Genomic DNA, 17466 nt, shown 5'->3' on the forward strand with positions numbered 1-17466 from the left:
AAGGCAGACTCTACTGCGAGAATACAAACAATTCCTCCTTCCCTTGGATTCAGCCTTGGCTCTTCCTGCATCTTGAGCCTACCAGCTTTTAGACAGGAACTACACCATCAGCTCTCCTAGTTCTCAAACCTTCAGACTTAGACTGGAACTATACCATTGGTTCTCTTGGGTCTCCAGCTTGTAATCTGCAGATCTTGGAAATTGTCAGTCTCCATAACTGTATGAGCCAGTTCTTATAATAAATCTCCTTGTTTCCCTCCCTCCCTCTCTCTCTTCCTCCCTCCTTCTCTCTCTTCCTCCCTCCCCTTCTCCCCAACCCCCTCCCTGCCACCTCTCTTTCTCTGGAGAAGCCTGACCAATATAGCATGTCTAACATACAGAAATAGTCAATAAATGATCCAAGAGAAAGGAATTCCAGGATGGCAAAGCCTCTTTGATTAATGAGAACAAAGGCAGGTCCAAAGGAGGAGAATGAATAATCTGTGGGCATTGGGCTTTTAAGAAAGGAGGAGGGAAATTTTAAAACACAATTTGCAGCTAGGTCAGATGATTGATTACCTTCTTTATGTAAAGTAAGAGAAGGTAGTGAAACTAGTTTACTCTGGATATCAGAATAAAAGCTACTCCTATCCTCCTCTACACTAACCTGGAAGGGAGTTTTGGTTGATTGCAAGGTCAGTGAGAACACAGATATAACCTCCTGCTTTGAGAAGGAAGAAGTTACAGAGAAAGTGAAAGAATTAATAGAAAAAGGTCACTTTTTTTTAACACCTGATTTACAGTGTACTGATACACCCAGCCCAAGTCCTAGAAGTACATTTTCTTCCCAGTTACAAACTCTGGTGAATGAAAAGACTTCTCCAAGGAGCAGGTTAGGACCCCAAGGTTTTCAGCTAAAAATAACATGAAGGTGACACATTTAAATTTGTTAATGCTTGTGATTTACATTGATATCCCTGAAATACCGATTCTATTACCCCTACCTCTGTGCTTATCAACCACAAACGCCACTCACTGACAAATCTTCTCAATAATATTTGAGTAATATTATTTAATGTTACTCAGGGTTAATCAGTATCTTACTTCAAGGTGTTCACATTGGAAGAAAATACGTGAGCTTTCATTTTGGTCTCAGTGAACAGGTGTTCCTCCTATCATCTAAGATAAAAACCAAGAAAGCTGCAACAGCTGGGAAAGGAAGAAAAGGCAAAGTGATTTTTAAAGAAAATAGAAAATAAAAGCAATTTGTCCAATTCCAATGTGTGGCATCTATACTGATTTTTCTCAAGGAAAAGTGCTTATTGTCGCCAAAATCCCCAGAGTAACCACAGCTGACATATTTCTCAGCATTAGAGCACTTGGCAACTGGCCATAAGGCCTGCTCCTTTCCCAAGCAGATGAAAAGCTAGGCACTTGCCAAACAAAACCAATGCAGCTTTTCTTCAGCTCCCTTTAGTCTCCTGAGCATTTTGTCCTGTGCAATGGGAAGCCCATGGAACAAACCTGTTTCACCCAAGGCATCAAAACCAATACAATGAGTTTTTATATTCTTCTGGCTACACTGACCGAAGAAACTACTGTCCAAACTCAAATGCTGCCACTGCTAATGTATACATTATAATTGTACAAAGTTCTGAGGGGTACTGTCAATAAACAGAAAAGTAAGTCCTACTAAGGAATATCTAAACCTGGAAAGGAATGCAAATATAAATCCTCTACCATACACAAGATCCTTGTTTATACCAGCTGAACATGATCAATGGATGAGAACACTGAAAACACTTTTTCATAAACAAACTGCCATCTTGCACTAACTTATACCAATAGAATTTTTCCAAATATTTTTAATAGCAAAATGTATATAGATTGGTTTGATTATTTTCCACTCTTATCAGAGGGAAAAAATCATCTGACTTAAGGTGTTTCCTCTTACATGAATTCAGGAAGCTAATTTCAAAGGCTACCATTTTAACAACAAATGCCTCCATTTATATTTTTATTAAAAACAAGTCTATTTCCTTATCTAAGTTCTATGTAAGTCTTCTGCTTTCCTCACAGTCAACTACATGTGTAAAATTCCATGAGTGTTATTACCAACATGTATTCCTGATGGCCACAGCTTTTCTCATCTTTGTGTGGTCATATGCTTGATGTTACATAATCTAGTGGGAATTCTATTTTAAAAAATAATTTAAAAATGTAGATTTATGAAACTACATTTCTCTTTTAATGCCAAAAAATAACAAATGAAAGAAAGTTTCCAAAATGAATATTAGTTAATGTAAAAAATCCACCTTGTAAAAAATTGCGTTACGTCAGGAAGTCTTCGCACAGTCCTTGAAATCCCAACCCTGGGGTGGCACCAAGTTCCCAAGCATGTTCACATATGTTAGTGGTGGTTGGTCAATTTACAGAGAATAATTTCATGACTCAACCTTTATCCCAGTTGAACTTTAATTCCTAAATAACAACACTGACTAATTGTGTTTTACTGGATAATGTTTACTTGCTAACATTTCTTATAGGAATCTTGATTCTTGACTATCTATCCCTCTGAAGATTATTCCAAAACATAGTAATGCCTTAAAAGAAGAGTTCTTTCCTCTGAACTTAAGCATAAATTTGTTGTGGTTAACATGAAATTGCTTGGCTAATCTAACCCTTGAAAATTAAAAAGAAATAAATTAAGATCAGCATGTAGGTGAAATGCGCTAGAAATTAGGCCATCTTCAGGAGACCTATGAATCATACCATATATTTACTGGTTGGCCATCATCCTTTCACTTCTAGGTTTTTATGGAGTTAAACTTAACATCAGGAACAACTGACAATCAGAGCATAAGTCACGGAAAAAGTCTACAGATTATTTATATGAAACCCTGGAACAATTCTGAACTTCACTTTTTCACTGTGTTATATTGGTTATGGTGGTGAAAATGTGGGAACACAGTCGTGTTCCAGGTTATACCTAGTTTTGATCCAAAGAAATAGCAGCCAAGCAAAATAACTAACTAAATAAATAAATTCCATTTTTGTTTAGTTTCTCAAGAAAATACCAAAAGAGGGAGAGGGAAGAATCCCTTTTCTCCGTCTTTTACACATGGAATGTAGACAGCAAAATCTCTCTACTCTTACATTCACTCCCAGCCATAACATCTCTCTCTATTCCATGTATCACTCATAAGCATTACTACCCCCCACCCAATTCATTTCTCTTTCCATCTCTATTCGTTTCCTGTTACTCTAGTGAAATTCTGGCATTTTATGATGAGTGACCTCTATCCTTACCACAGCCATAGTCACTTTTCTAGTTCTGTCTCCCATCCCCCTTATTCTGTTATTGAATTCCTGACACATAGCTGGCATGACTGAGCTCTTAGAAGGAAAGAAAGGAAGGAGAACTGGGGAAAGTCCTCTTTTGTAGTAGAAGAGAGAGGAGGGTTATGAACACCTACATCCTTTATACCAACCACATGTATGCAGACCTGAAAGCTTTGCAGACCACCTGGCAGTGCCCTTTTTTGATCCTCTCTGCACTCACCCCCATTAAAAAAAGCCCAGTCACCTTGAACTTCTGGGATCCAAAGTATCCAGTATAAGAGCTCTCTTTAATTATAATCAATAAATGTGACTTAAACACTTATAAGTTTAAATGAGACGTAGCAAGTAATATTAAAGATAGATATGGTCAGGAAGATGCAGTGAATTATCTAAGGTCATGTAGTAAACGTGCAGTATAGCTTGGATTCAGATTTGGACCTTCTTCCTGACATGATCCTTCATTGTCCTTTTCCTGTATGCACTGGCTGCTAATTCTTAAGCATTTTTCTTCATTTAAAAAAAAGCCAATGTCCATATTGTTGCAACACAATGTTTTCTTGACCACGGAGATACACTTATTTTAGAAAGCTAGGATCATTCACACAAGACTCTAAATAGTACATAGGTCCTTCATAATGTGCTGCTAATCTACCTTTGTAGTCCTCCTTCGTGTCACCTAATCCCCTGCCTTCCAGCTACCAATCAACTTTTTTTTTTAATAGTATAAAATTTTTATATTTAGAATTAGCCAGCTGGACTCAGTTTACATGATCCCAAATTTGTTGGCAACATCCAAAGCATCATAGTCTGGAGCCAGTCAAACATATGCCTTCTTCTCCCCATCAGGCCTGATCAGGGTGTTGACCTTGGCCACATCAATATCACACACCTTCTTCACAGCCTGTTTGGTCTGGTGCTTGTTTGCCTTGACATCACAGTGAACACAAGTGTATTGTTGTCTTCTATCTTCTTCATGGCTGACTCAGTAGTCAGGGGGAACTTGATGATGGCGTAGTGGTTAAGTTTGTTTCTCCTGGGGGAGCTCTTTCGAGGATATTTATCCTTGTTACATATGAAGAGGCTACCTTCGGTGCCACAGTGTCTTAGGCCTCCTGAAGGTGGGTGACGTGTGAATCTCTTCTTTTTGTGGCTGTGGACGCCTTTTAGCACTGCTTTCTTTGCCTTCAAAGCCTTTGCCTTGGCTTTGGCTTTGGGAGGAGCAGGGGTTTCCTTCTTTGCTCTGGACGCCATCTTCATGAAAAGCACCAATCAACTTTTTATACACATGAGCTCATATCTCCACTTAGAATTCATTTTCTCTTCCCTTTTTCCACAAGGCAAAATATATTTTAAGTACTTTCTTTAAAGGTCAAATTCACATATTATTTTCTCCAGGAAGCCTTCCCAACATCTGCTCCATGAAGCTTTCTACATCTTCACTTCCACAACACATTCCTCATCAATACATCAGATGTGCAACTGCTTTAAACTTCTTGTCCCTTGCTAAGATTGTGGGGTTTTACTGGTAGAGCACATGCTAAGTATTAGGAATACAGAGGTCAAAGACACTATCCTTGCCCTCAAGAAGTTTCCAGTATAGTAAGGAGGTCAAAAACCTAAGCAACTATAGTCCAGCTGTGACACAGACAGTACACTTCTACATAATTGGCTTGAATTAGAGTTGCATACATATTTTTGTTGTAATCAAGGCTACATTACATATGGTGAAAATAAGTAACTAAAAATTGACTCAGAATAAGCAGGAAGTGGTCAAAGTATACAAATAAGAGAAGAGAAATAATCTATAAAGATGTAACGAGAAAAAATACTGAGTTAATTGAAGTACAGACTTAATGCAAGAAAATGCAGCTTGGGGAGAAGAAGTTGAATTAGTTTAAGATATTTTTGGTACTGAGAGCCAGAAAGGCTATAGTTGCCAGAAATGAAAAAGGGACTGACAATGGAGCAAAGCTATGCTCCAGTGTGCAACTGGGCATTGAATTCTGTGATTTATAGAGTTTATTTCAACTAATACTCATAACCACCCTGTGCAGTAGGAACTATGAGGTAACAAGGGCTCAAAGCAGCCATGACTATCTCACTAGCAACTGACAAGCCAGGATTCAAACTCAGGACTGATTCAAATGTCTACCCTTTATACATTCAATGCTGGTGTATATCCAAGGAGGTGGTCTCAACAAAATTAGCCAAAAATTACTTTATTTCCTCAAAGATCAAAATCTAAGAAAGAATTTGTATGATCCTAAGATTCTTCATATGTAACAAAGAAAAAAATTATTTTATAGTATCACCAGTTAATAAAAGCTAGCATAGCTTATGTGAGATAGAGATACTTTGGAAACCATCTGGCCTCTTTTTGCAAATATTAAAGACAATAAGGTCACCTAGTTGAATCATAGATTACTGAGAAGTTCTAAGGAGAAATAAAGTGAAAAAGTATTGTCCCAAAAGTAGGAAATCATGAGAAAAATACCCTTTAATCCTGTTTAGGTGGGCTCCATAAAGCCAGGCATCTTGTCTCTTTTGGCCAACTCTATCTCCGTTATCTAAGACAGTAAATGGTAACTAAAACACAGTACAACACTTTATGAAAGAAGGTGACCAAATAATATTTGTTTCATGAAGGGATGAACGGGTCTGTGTATGGGAGTTGTATGATATGGGTGCAGTGTGCAATTAATCAGGAGACTGGCCATGTTAGATGTTACTAAATTAATTTGTATTTGCCATTTGAATAACATCATTTTCTCCTTAAAACTTTCCTGTGATATTTTAAATGCTTTCAAATGCCTTTATCAGGAATCAAGAGTTTAGTGTACCATCAATGAATGGAATTTGCAAGGTGTCCTTTGGGTAGAATCATTTAAAAAATAATTTAAATGTATTAAGAAATAACTCAAAAGATTTTGATTAGTAAAATGGTAATATGAACATTTTACCCTTATCTTAGTGTCGGGAGGTGGGGAACACAGAAGCAAAATTTTATTTCTAAAACCATGCTCCCATGAAGCTGAGCAGAAGCACTGTTTATAACAAAATTTCCCAACCATATTCTTAAAGGGCCCCCAACAGGCTTTATCAATTTGTGGGCACTGCCCTCTAACAATCTATTTCCAGATTTTCCTTGGAAACCAAAGATTTATGTCATTCTCTTCATATTTTGAAATGAAAATGGACCTGGTTAAAATGTAAATGAAAACTGGAAGTGTGTCTTTATTCCAAGTAGCAATGTGGCCTGGACAAATACATCATTAATATGACACCATCAATGACCTTGTAGCATCCCTGACATGATTTGGACATTTCCAGAAATGAAGCTCACTACAGGCATTTGTGAAGATGTGTTCAGTCCTATATGTTACACATAGGACTAAAAAGAGATGAAAGTAAACACTCTGTCAGATTACAAAAGGAGAAGCAGACCCTCATTTTCATAAATGATTTATAAATCTCCTGCTCAAATTCCAGAGTAAAGGAAAAGTCACATGGACTGAAAATACTTTTTAAAATGAATATTCACATAGTAATCCTGGAATGCCTTCTGCTCTTTGAATACGTTCAAACAAATAGGTATCACAGCATTTCACTGATAGCTTATCAGACCACAGAACAGAATAGGAGGACTGAATAAAAAGGGCTTTCCTAGGGGAGTTCCACGGTCATTGTTCTATAAAAACATATGAACATATTACTGTAAACTCATCTTCACAGGAAGTCACCCAGCTTAATAAGCACAGACCTGCAAGTTAATATTAAAATCCACTTTGATTTCAGCAGCAACAAAGCTGATCCAACTAGGAGCTATTACATAAAACCCTTATTGTCATATTCATCATCATCACCACTCTCAATAGAGACCACTGCCAGGACCAAGAAGCCCTCAGTTCACCTCAGGAAATATGCTACACTGATGACCATCCCAATAACAATACAGTGGTGAGATGGCCCTGTTTATTTTATCAGAATGTCAGTCCCTTAATTTTTCAGTTCTCTTTATTGATGTCCTTTTTCATGTATAGGTCTATTAGATTTTACTTCCTCTACTGTCCTCCCAGGAATTGGTGCTTGCCAACTACAATAAGTTGTTTTGACAACTTGTCTAGCTATACAATACTCTGTTTCTTTCCCTCTGCAGTCTTTTTGGCTTCAAATGAGTGCCTTCAAAATATAGCAGAGACTATCCAACCAAACTATTGAACAGGGGGAAAAACAGCTTTCTATGAGTAAGCACTATCCTGCCAAAACCACACTCTTTCCTGTACTCACAGCTTTCTTTCTTTTCCTCTATATGTTTATGGGTAAATCCCCCTTGCTATCTTGTCTACTCCTATCTTAATAAGGAATGACTGCCGTGACTACCCCCATCTAGCTACGCCATTCACTGCCAGCACCTCTGCTCTCCTCGTGTGCTTCAAGAAGAACTGATTAGCACTTTGCATAATTAACCTGATTAGCACTGTGCATAATCAAACTGATTAGCACTTTGCATAATTAAAAAGAAATAATAATAATAACAATAATAAGCACTAAGTAATATCAAAAGCTGTTAGTCCCACAGCCTTTTGGTTACCTCCAAGGTAAGTTCGGTGCAGCCTATTTTGCACCATTGGAATCCTTTTTTTAACTCAAAAGTCAAGAAATAAATTAAAATGCTTTCAATCCCTAGACCCATTATGATTTTTCATATCCATATCAGTTACCAAAACAAGCTCTTCTTGCCCATGCATGTCTCCTGCAGTTTGTCTTTGCATATTTTACCTATGCCTAAATGGAGAAAATGAGGGTAGAAAACCAAGTCAGTGAAAACTATGTGGAATAAAATTAGAACCAATATGTATGCTGTTGCTATAGATATGTAATTCTCCCATGCATTGTTTCAGGATAATAATGAGGTATATGAAAAGAACTAGACAACCTGTCAGGAAGACCTGGCTCTGACATTTACTGTGTGACCTTAAATAAGTCATTTAACTTCTCAGAACTTGTACCATCACCTGTAAAATGGAAATAATAATGCCAGTTCTGCAACCTCAAAGGTTGTTGTGAAAATAAAATAGTAATTTAGAAAGATACTTTGAAACTCTAAGGTACTACACATATATGATGTATCCCATTCTAGATCCTTAAACCTCTTATCCCCTAAATTTTATTTCATACTGTAGACAACCTTACACCTTATGAATAATAATAAAGACTTATAATCTTAATACCTTAGAATTGAAAAGTTATAAAGTCATTTTGCATACTTTACCTTATTTCCTATTCAATGGCTGAATGTGATTAAAATTTTGGCTTGGACATATAAGTCAACTTTAGTCATTATTGTATCCACAACAGTCCTGATTTGTGTTTGCACAGAGGTTAAAATCAAGCTATTGCTGGAAACTCCTAAGAGAATAGAAAAATGTAGTATATTTCTATTAACTTGGGACTGCAACTTAGAGAATTCTGCAACTCCACTCCACCACAGCCAACCACCTGCTCTTTGCAACCTTCATGGCTTTGTTCAGTTTAATTTCCTCCAAGAAACCACCTCCAATACTCTTTAAACAGAATTTCTCGTTTATGATCCCATAATATTTTATCTGTAACTATACTTTGTACTATTTGCTATGTACTAAGTATGTGTGCATGTGGTTCCTCTAGAAGACTAGGAGGTCCTGGGGAGAAACTACTATGCCTATTCTTCACTCTACAATGGCGGCCACAGTGAGTGATGCACATGCTGAGCAGTCAACACATTTGTTACAGTTGACTTGAGGAAACTCTACAGCGAAGTATTTTTTTCATTAGGTGCTTATCATATAACTGCTATCTACAAACCTGAACAACTGCTTCACTGTTTACTGGGAACTACAATGGTATCTGACACACCAATGACCATTTAACTTACCCTTAAAATGTTTAATGTATGTGAGATTATGATTTATTTATTCATTGAACCATTCACTTAATCATTCAAAAGTAAATGTGAGTGCCTAGTAAATGCTATGTATTGTGCTAATACAGCATTAGTCAATCTCAAAAAGAACTGTTGGTTCCTCTCAAGGAGCTTATAGTCTTCATATCCTTTAAGTGGTATGGAAGGGGAACCTTAAAGTAATCAAGATGATATTTACAAGGTACCCAAATATGCAGCCAGTAAGCCTCTACTGACCTTAAGGAAAGGAACACAAATAAGCAGTCAGTGTTCCTGAACCAATCATCCATTTTACAATTCATTTAATTCAAGAAAGAAAATGCTGCTGTGGAGATTATTCAAGTCCAAATGTTCCTGGTGAAGGTGCTTCCAGTAATTCTGGGAAAGAAGCCAATCCCATAGTTTTATATGTAAATATTTAAAACACACACACATATATATAAGCACGAAGGAAAGGTCAAGAAGACGTAAGCCTTTTAAAAATGTATTTTAATAATTTTTTCGAAAACTGTCCACCAAAGTTTGGGCTTTTTTGTAGCCTTACATTTTCTTTTACACAATACACCTGCTTTTTTCCCCTAAACTAAATATTTCTTCCATCTAATGACTCTCTTTATTAGACAGCATCTAATTTGCATACATTTACATACAATTTAACTGCTAGCTTGTGAGAACAAAGAAATGGCTCTGTATTGTACTGAAGGACAATACTCAGTAAAGGAAGGTATAAAAACCAACCAGCTAGGTGACTGTGTCAGCTCTTTGTTTCAGATATACCAAGCTCTCTTTTTTAACATACTAGTTAAAAGGGGCAAAAATTATTTCATCAAACAATGAAAGAAAGATACAGCACTACTTTGTTTAACTGCCCATTTCCTTTCTAGCTTGGTTACTATAATTCAGGGATCCAAGTTCCCTGAATCTACTACAATTTCCTTAATAGATTTCATGAAATCAACCCCTTTACTTATTTTTGTTTTGAGTCTTGTTCCTAAAACAACCTGGGGTTCCACTGTGATAAAACTCTACTGAGCTCATCTGTGCCACCACCTGCTTGTTCCCTGAACAGGAAGGGTAGAATAGGGCATACTATTCTCCAGTGAACAATGCATATACTTCTACCTTAGCAAGTAAATAGATTTTAATGAGACTTCTGGTCTTAATGTTATGAACCAACTCTCCAAAAAGAAAAAAAAATGGTTTTCAGTGTCCAATGGAGAGTAGATGGGGGGAAAAGACAAACATACAGAGGGAATATATGGTGAAAGAGAAGGTGGAGGGGAAAGAGTACTTGAGCTTACTGTTCCTCCACTTAGCAATGTTATCCTTTTGCACATAAATCTCCAAACTGGAAGACTCTTGGGAGATAAGAAGGAAAAAAAGATCTGAAAAACATCCGGGAGTCCTCTATTAATTGAAAAGTAAATTCACATACTCTGTGACTCAGGGTAAGTCACTATGACTCGTGTCTGTCCCTCTCATCCTTGATGCACGGAGAGGGAGATTACAGAAAGGAATTTTGAAGAGTTTGTTCAGTGTTTTGTAAATATTCAGTATTGAAAACACATGAAATAAGTAATAAAGTTGTGGTCACAACCAAATGAAAATAAATACTACAGGGATTTAAGTTTCTGAAATACCATGTGTAAAATATTACCAAAAATAAAATATGAGCCCTGGTTGGGTAGTTCAGTTGGTTAGAACATTGTCCCAATATGCCAAGGTTGAGGGTTTGATCCCAGGTCAGGGCACATAAAACATTCAACTAATGAATGCATCAATAAATAGAACAACAAATCTCTCTCTCTCTCTTTCCCCCTTCCTTTTCCTCTAAAATCAGTAAGTAAAAGAAGAAATGTGACATAAAATGCTTCAAAATTATAACAAGTGATACAAATATAAGGCAGGAAACTAGGACAAATTGAAAAACATAAAGCCATATATGAATTGGCCCCACAGGCTCAATGGAAATACCATCTGTGACTGGGTGCTAAAAAGTGGTCATGGGAGATACACTTCATTAGAAATATATTTAATATCATTAATTTGGCTCATTTTCTGCATCTGATAATGCAGATTTACAACTTTTATGACCAAAAGAGGTGTGAACTTGTCAGTGATAAGTGAAGAAATTCTACCACTCTGTGGGGCTGCAGAATGCCCACATGATTTGGAACCTTCACCAGTCAAACAGATTGTACAATCTCTACCAACAATCTTGAAACATGTCTGATTTTCCACCTGGTGAGAAGAAGCCTCAGTTAGAGACTTGTATTAAAGCTACAGTGCTGGCATAAACGAAGTCTGCCAACTCCTTAACCCACAAACAATTATGAGTAATGATAAAAAATAACACTTAGAAGAAACGATTAGATACTGTCTATTTAAAAACCTCTAGGACTGACTAGAATATAGTCACTAGAATGAGTAGGCAGGAGGGAACTGACCCTCGGAAAACCATGGTTTTCTAAAATCGTCCTTAAATTCCAGGGAACCTGATCCTGGTCCCCAAACCCCTTGCTCCATAAGGGAATGAGATAATGACCTCATGAATGACTGTAAGTTTTATTGTCCGCTCAGAGATTAAAAATGTTATGTAAAAGTTCTGTTTCTAAAGCTCATTAGATCTCTCTTGTTAATATGCTTTTGAAGTGGTACTGTACTTATTCTCATGTCACAGAACATTATCTGTTGGTAACCAGCATTAGAGTTATTTTCTACACTCTAACATATTAAATTTTGACTTGTTTGTTTGCAAAGCATCTCTTAATACTAACTCAGACAACATCACCTGTGCTGGAGGTGGTTAAGACCCACCTACCCGAAGCATGTTACCACGGTGACAAAGTAGTGACCTAATTTACACACACCTGCTGGGTTAATTGGGCCAAAATGAAAGATGATATATAATGCTCAAAATCCAAAACTGATTTTTTCCTCAAAATCAAATATTTGATTTTTTTTAAATTAGCAGTTTCTAAAGCTAAGTAACAAACTCCAGGTGTGCATTTGCCAGTTAATATACCCTGAATGTTTCATGACACTTGAGTAGCAAAATATATTGAGTGATGAATACAAATCTTTTATGTATTTTCTGTGTGCAATGATTATTATGAGTAAGTGGTCTCAATCACTGAATACATGGAGTGTGCTTGAAGGGTCAGGCCACTGCCTCAAAGCAAATAGAGACATTTTGACTGTGGCAAGTTAACACCCAAAGTCTGAGCTGCCTCTGAAATGAAAGTTTGCTGTGGAGAACACACTCTTCATAGCATGTGGCAGCCCACAACATCCCTTAGACAAAAACATCAGTTACCTATGCTTGACCTCTTCCCACATCTGTTCTCATCCCTCCTAGACCACTGATAGCTCTTCTTTGAGCCATATAATGTTACATACCAAGAGTGGATGAGGATATAAGACAACAGACACTTTCGGAGATTGCTGGTAAAGCTACAATAATGTGTAAGTAATATAGCTAAAAGCATACAAAGCTTCAAAAATGCATATATCTTGAACTCAACTATTCTACTTATAGTAATTTATCTTAACAAAATCAGAAATGTTCATTAAAAAATGTCTGAACAATGATATCCACCATTAGTTATTTTTAACAGAGACAAACTGGAATAGAGAAAACATACCTGAATATAGTAAAGGCCATAAATGACAAATGCACAGCCAACATCATACTCGATGAGCAAACACTAAAACCATTTACCTTAAGAACAGGAACAATAGAGGGATCCGCTTTTAGTACTCTTATTCGACATAGTACTGTAAGTCCTAGACACAACAGTTAAACAAGATGAAGAAATAAAAGACATCCAAATTGTAAAGGAAGAAATAAAACTGTCATTATTAGCAGATGACATGATACTGTATAAAGACAACCCTAAAGATTCCATCAAAAATTTCTAGAACTAATCAATGAATTCAGTAAAGTAGCAGGATAAAAAAATCCAGAAATCAGGTGCATTTTTAAACAATAATAAACTATCAGACAGGGAAATAAAGAAAACAATCCCCTGTATAAATACATCAAAAAATACACTGCAATATATCTAACCAAGGATATAAAAGATCTATACTCAGAAAATTATAAAACACTGAAGAAGTAAATTGAAGAAGATACAAATAATTGGAATCATATATTGTGTTCATGGATAAGAATAATTAGCATTATTAAAATGTCCATACTACCCAAAGTGATCTATAGATTCAACACAATTCCTATTTAAATTCAAGGACGTATATCAAAGAACCACTACAAATATTCCAGAAATGTACATGGAACCATAAAAGACCCTGAATAGTCACAGAAATTTTGAGAAAGGAGAACAAAGCTGGACAAATCATACCTTATATCAAACTATACTACAAAGCCATAGTAATCAAAACAGCATGGTACTGGCATAAAAACATACATACAGATCAATGTAACAGAATAGAGAACCCAGAAATAAACCCATGCCTTTATGGTTAATGACTATTCAACGAAGGAGAAAAAAACATATTATAGAGTAAAGACAGTCTATTCAATAAATGTTGCTGGGAAAATTGAACAGATACATGCAAAAAATAAAATTAGATCACCTTCTTACACAATATACAAGCATAAATTCAAAATGGATTAAAGACTTAAATGTAAGACTCAAACCATAAAAATCTTGGAAGAAACACAGGCAATAAAATCTTGAACATTTCTCATAGCAATATATTTTTCTCACATGAATGCTCAGGCAAGGGAAAAAAATTAAAAAATGGGACTAGATCAAACTAAAAAGTTTTTACACAGCAAAACAACAACAACAAGAAAACAAACCATCAACAAAATGAAAAGATAACCCACTGAATGGGAGAACATATTCACCAATGATACACATCTGATAAGGGGATAAAATCCAAAATTTATAAAAGACTTATGAGTATAAGACTCAACACCTCCAAAAAATACAATTTAAAAAAATGGGCAAAAGACCTGAATAGACAATTCTCCAAAGAGGGCACACAAATGCCCAAAAGACATATGAAAAGATACTCAATATCACTGATCATCAGAGAAATGCAAATTAAAACCACAATGAGATATTACAACATGCCTGTGAGAATGGTATAATCAATAAATCAACCAACAAAAAGTATTGGTAAAGATGTGTAGAAAAAGGACATTCATGCACTGTTGGATGGAATGTAGATTGGTGCAGCCACTGTAGAAAATGGTATGAAGTTCCTCAAAAAAATTAAAAATGAAACTGCCTCATGACCCAGTGATTATACTTCTGGGAATATATCCAAAGAAACCCAAAACACTAATTTGAAAGAATATATATATCCCTATTTTCACTGCAGTGTTATTTACAGTGACTAAGATACGGAAGCAGCCCAAATGCCCATCAACAGATGAGTGGATAAAAAAAGCCATGGTATGAGAACCAAGATGGCGGCGTAGGTAGACACACTGTGCCTCCTCCCACAACCAGAACTGACAGAAAATCCAACGGCAAGGAAGTCCGACACCAAGGAAATAAAAAATAAACATTCATCCAGACCGGTAGGAGGGGCGGAGACGGGCAGCCGGGGCGGAGATGACTCGAGTTGCCATGGCAGGACCAAGACTGGCGGAGTGTGGGACATAGGGGGCAGGCAGTCCGAGCACCAGCAGACCCTGCGGCCCCACATTCACGCAGATAAACCAAGAGGGCCGGACTCAGAGTGGCGGAGAGCGGGGCAGGCAGAGCAGCAGGTAGCACCCCTCGGCCCCACATTTGCGCACAGATAAACCAGACAAACGGTGGGGAGCGAAGCAGACCATGCAACCCAGGGCTCTAGCGTGAGGAAATAAAGCCTCAAACCTCTGATTGAAAACACCCCTGGGGGTTAGGGCGGCAGCAGGAGAAACTCCCAGCCTCACAGTGGAGGTCGTTGGAGAGACCCACAGGGGCCTAGGGCATGCACAGGCTCACCCACTCGGGAACCAGCACCAGAGGGGCCCAGTTTGATTGTGGGTAGCAGAGGGAGTGGCTGAAATCCGGTGGAGAGTGGAGCGGACGCCATTGCTCCCTCTCAGCCCCTCCCCCAGGTACAGCTTCACAGCTCAGGGACCAGCATCATGCCACCCTGGTGAACACCTAAGGCTCTGTCCCTTTAAGTAACAGACACGCCAAGACCAAAAAAACAAAAAATGGCCCAAATGACAGAACAATTCAAAGCTCCAGAAAAAATACAACTAAGCGAGGAAGAGATAGCCAACCTACCAGATGCACAGTTCAAAACACTGGTTATCAAGACGCTCACAGAATTGGTTGAATTTGTTCGAAAACCAGATGAAAAAATGAAGCCTATGCTAAGAGAAACAAAGGAAAATGTACAGGGAACCAATAGTGATGCGAAGGAAACTGGGATTCAAATCAATGGTGTGGACCAGAAGGAAGAAAGAAACATCCAACCAGAAAAGAATGAAGAAACAAGAACTCGGAAAAATGAGGAGAGGCTTAGGAACCTCTAGGACATCTTGAAACGTTCCAACATCCGAATTATAGGGGTGCCAGAAGGAGAAGAGGAAGAACAAAAAATTGAAAACTTATTGGAACAAATAATGAAGGAGAACTTCCCCAGTCTGGCAAAGGAAATAGACTTCCAGGAAGTCCAGGAAGCTCAGAGAGTCACAAAGAAGCTGGACCCAAGGAGGAACACACCAAGGCACATCATAATTACATTACCTAAGATTAAACAGGAGAGAATCTTAGAAGCAGCAAGAGAAAAGAACACAGTTACCTACAAAGGAGTTCCCATAAGACTGTCAGCTGATTTCTCCAAAGAGACCTTACAGGCAAGAAGGTGCTGTCAAGAAGTATTCCAAGTCATGAAAGGCAAGGACCTACATCCAAGATTACTGTATCCAGCAAAGCTATCATTTAGAATGGAAGGGAAGATCAAGTGCTTCTCAGATAAGGTCAAGGTAAAGAAGTTCATCATCACCAAGCCCTTATTATATGAAATGTTAAAGGGAGTTACCTAAGAAAAAGAAGATAAAAAATAGGAACAGTAAAAATGACAGCAAACTCACAGTTATTAGCGACCACACCTAAACCAAAAACAAGAGCAAACTAGGCAAACAACTAGAATAGGAACAGAACCATAGAGATGGAGATCACATGGAGGGTTGTCAATAGGGGAGTGGGAGGGGGAGAGGGGAGGAAAGGTACAGAGAATAAGTAGCATAGATGATAGGTGGAAAATAGACAGGGGGAGCGTAAGAATAGTGTAGGAAATGTAGAAGCCAAAGAACTTATAAGTATGACCCATGGACATGAACTATAGGGGGGGAATGTGGGAGGGAGGGGGTGGGCAGGATGGAGTGGAGTGAGGGGGGCGGGAAATGGGACAACTGTAATAGCATAATCAATAAATATATATATTTTAAAAGTGGGGAAAAAAAGCCATGGTACATTTATACAATGGAATACTACTCAGCCATAAAAAATGAAGGAAATCTTACCTTTTGCAATAGCATGGATGGACCTAGCAGGTATTATGCTAAATGAAATAAGCTAGTCAGAGAAAGACAAGTACCATGTGATTTCACTTATATGTGGAATCTACTAAACAAAATAAACAAACAAAATAGAAACAGACTATGCACAGATACATAAAACAGACTGAGAGCCCTTAGAGGGGTGGGGTGTAGGCAGAGTCTGGGTGAAAAAGATGAAGAAAGTAAGAAAAAAAACCCTCATAGACACAGACAACAGTATAGTGATTACCGGAGAGAAAGGGGTATGGGGAGATAGAAGAGGGTAAAGGGGGTGATAAATGGTGACAAAAAAAACCTTGACTTTGGGTGGTGAACACACAATGGAATATATAGATGATGTATTATAGAATTGTACATCTGAAATGTATACAATTTAATTAACCAATATCACCCAAATAAATTCAATAAAAATTTTAAAAACCATTGGCTAAATTATTATAAAATATCCATTGTGTGGAATACTATATAATAAAAAAAATCATGTCACAAAACATTTATTAGCAGAAATAAATGTTCATAATATATTAATAGTCAAAAATCAGAATCTATAATCATGCATAGAGTATAAGCCTCTATTTTTTTATGTACACATATATACACACATCAAAATATTGATAGTGACTTTTTTCTAAGTGGTAATAATAATATCAAGGGTGATTTTATTTAT

At 37.3% G+C, this 17466-nt stretch overlaps 1 protein-coding gene and 1 pseudogene across 20 annotated transcripts in view; both read right to left on the reverse strand.

Moving 5' to 3' along the window:
• ZBTB20 (zinc finger and BTB domain containing 20) overlaps positions 1–17466 on the reverse strand; it is an 830054-nt gene that overhangs the window by 568233 nt on the left and 244355 nt on the right. The gene's annotated exons all lie outside the window — the stretch shown is intronic.
• On the reverse strand, positions 2256–8170 carry LOC139440544 (large ribosomal subunit protein uL23 pseudogene; annotated as a pseudogene).

Source organism: Desmodus rotundus, chromosome 2, assembly GCF_022682495.2.
Source record: "Desmodus rotundus isolate HL8 chromosome 2, HLdesRot8A.1, whole genome shotgun sequence".
NCBI lineage: Eukaryota > Metazoa > Chordata > Mammalia > Chiroptera > Phyllostomidae > Desmodus > Desmodus rotundus.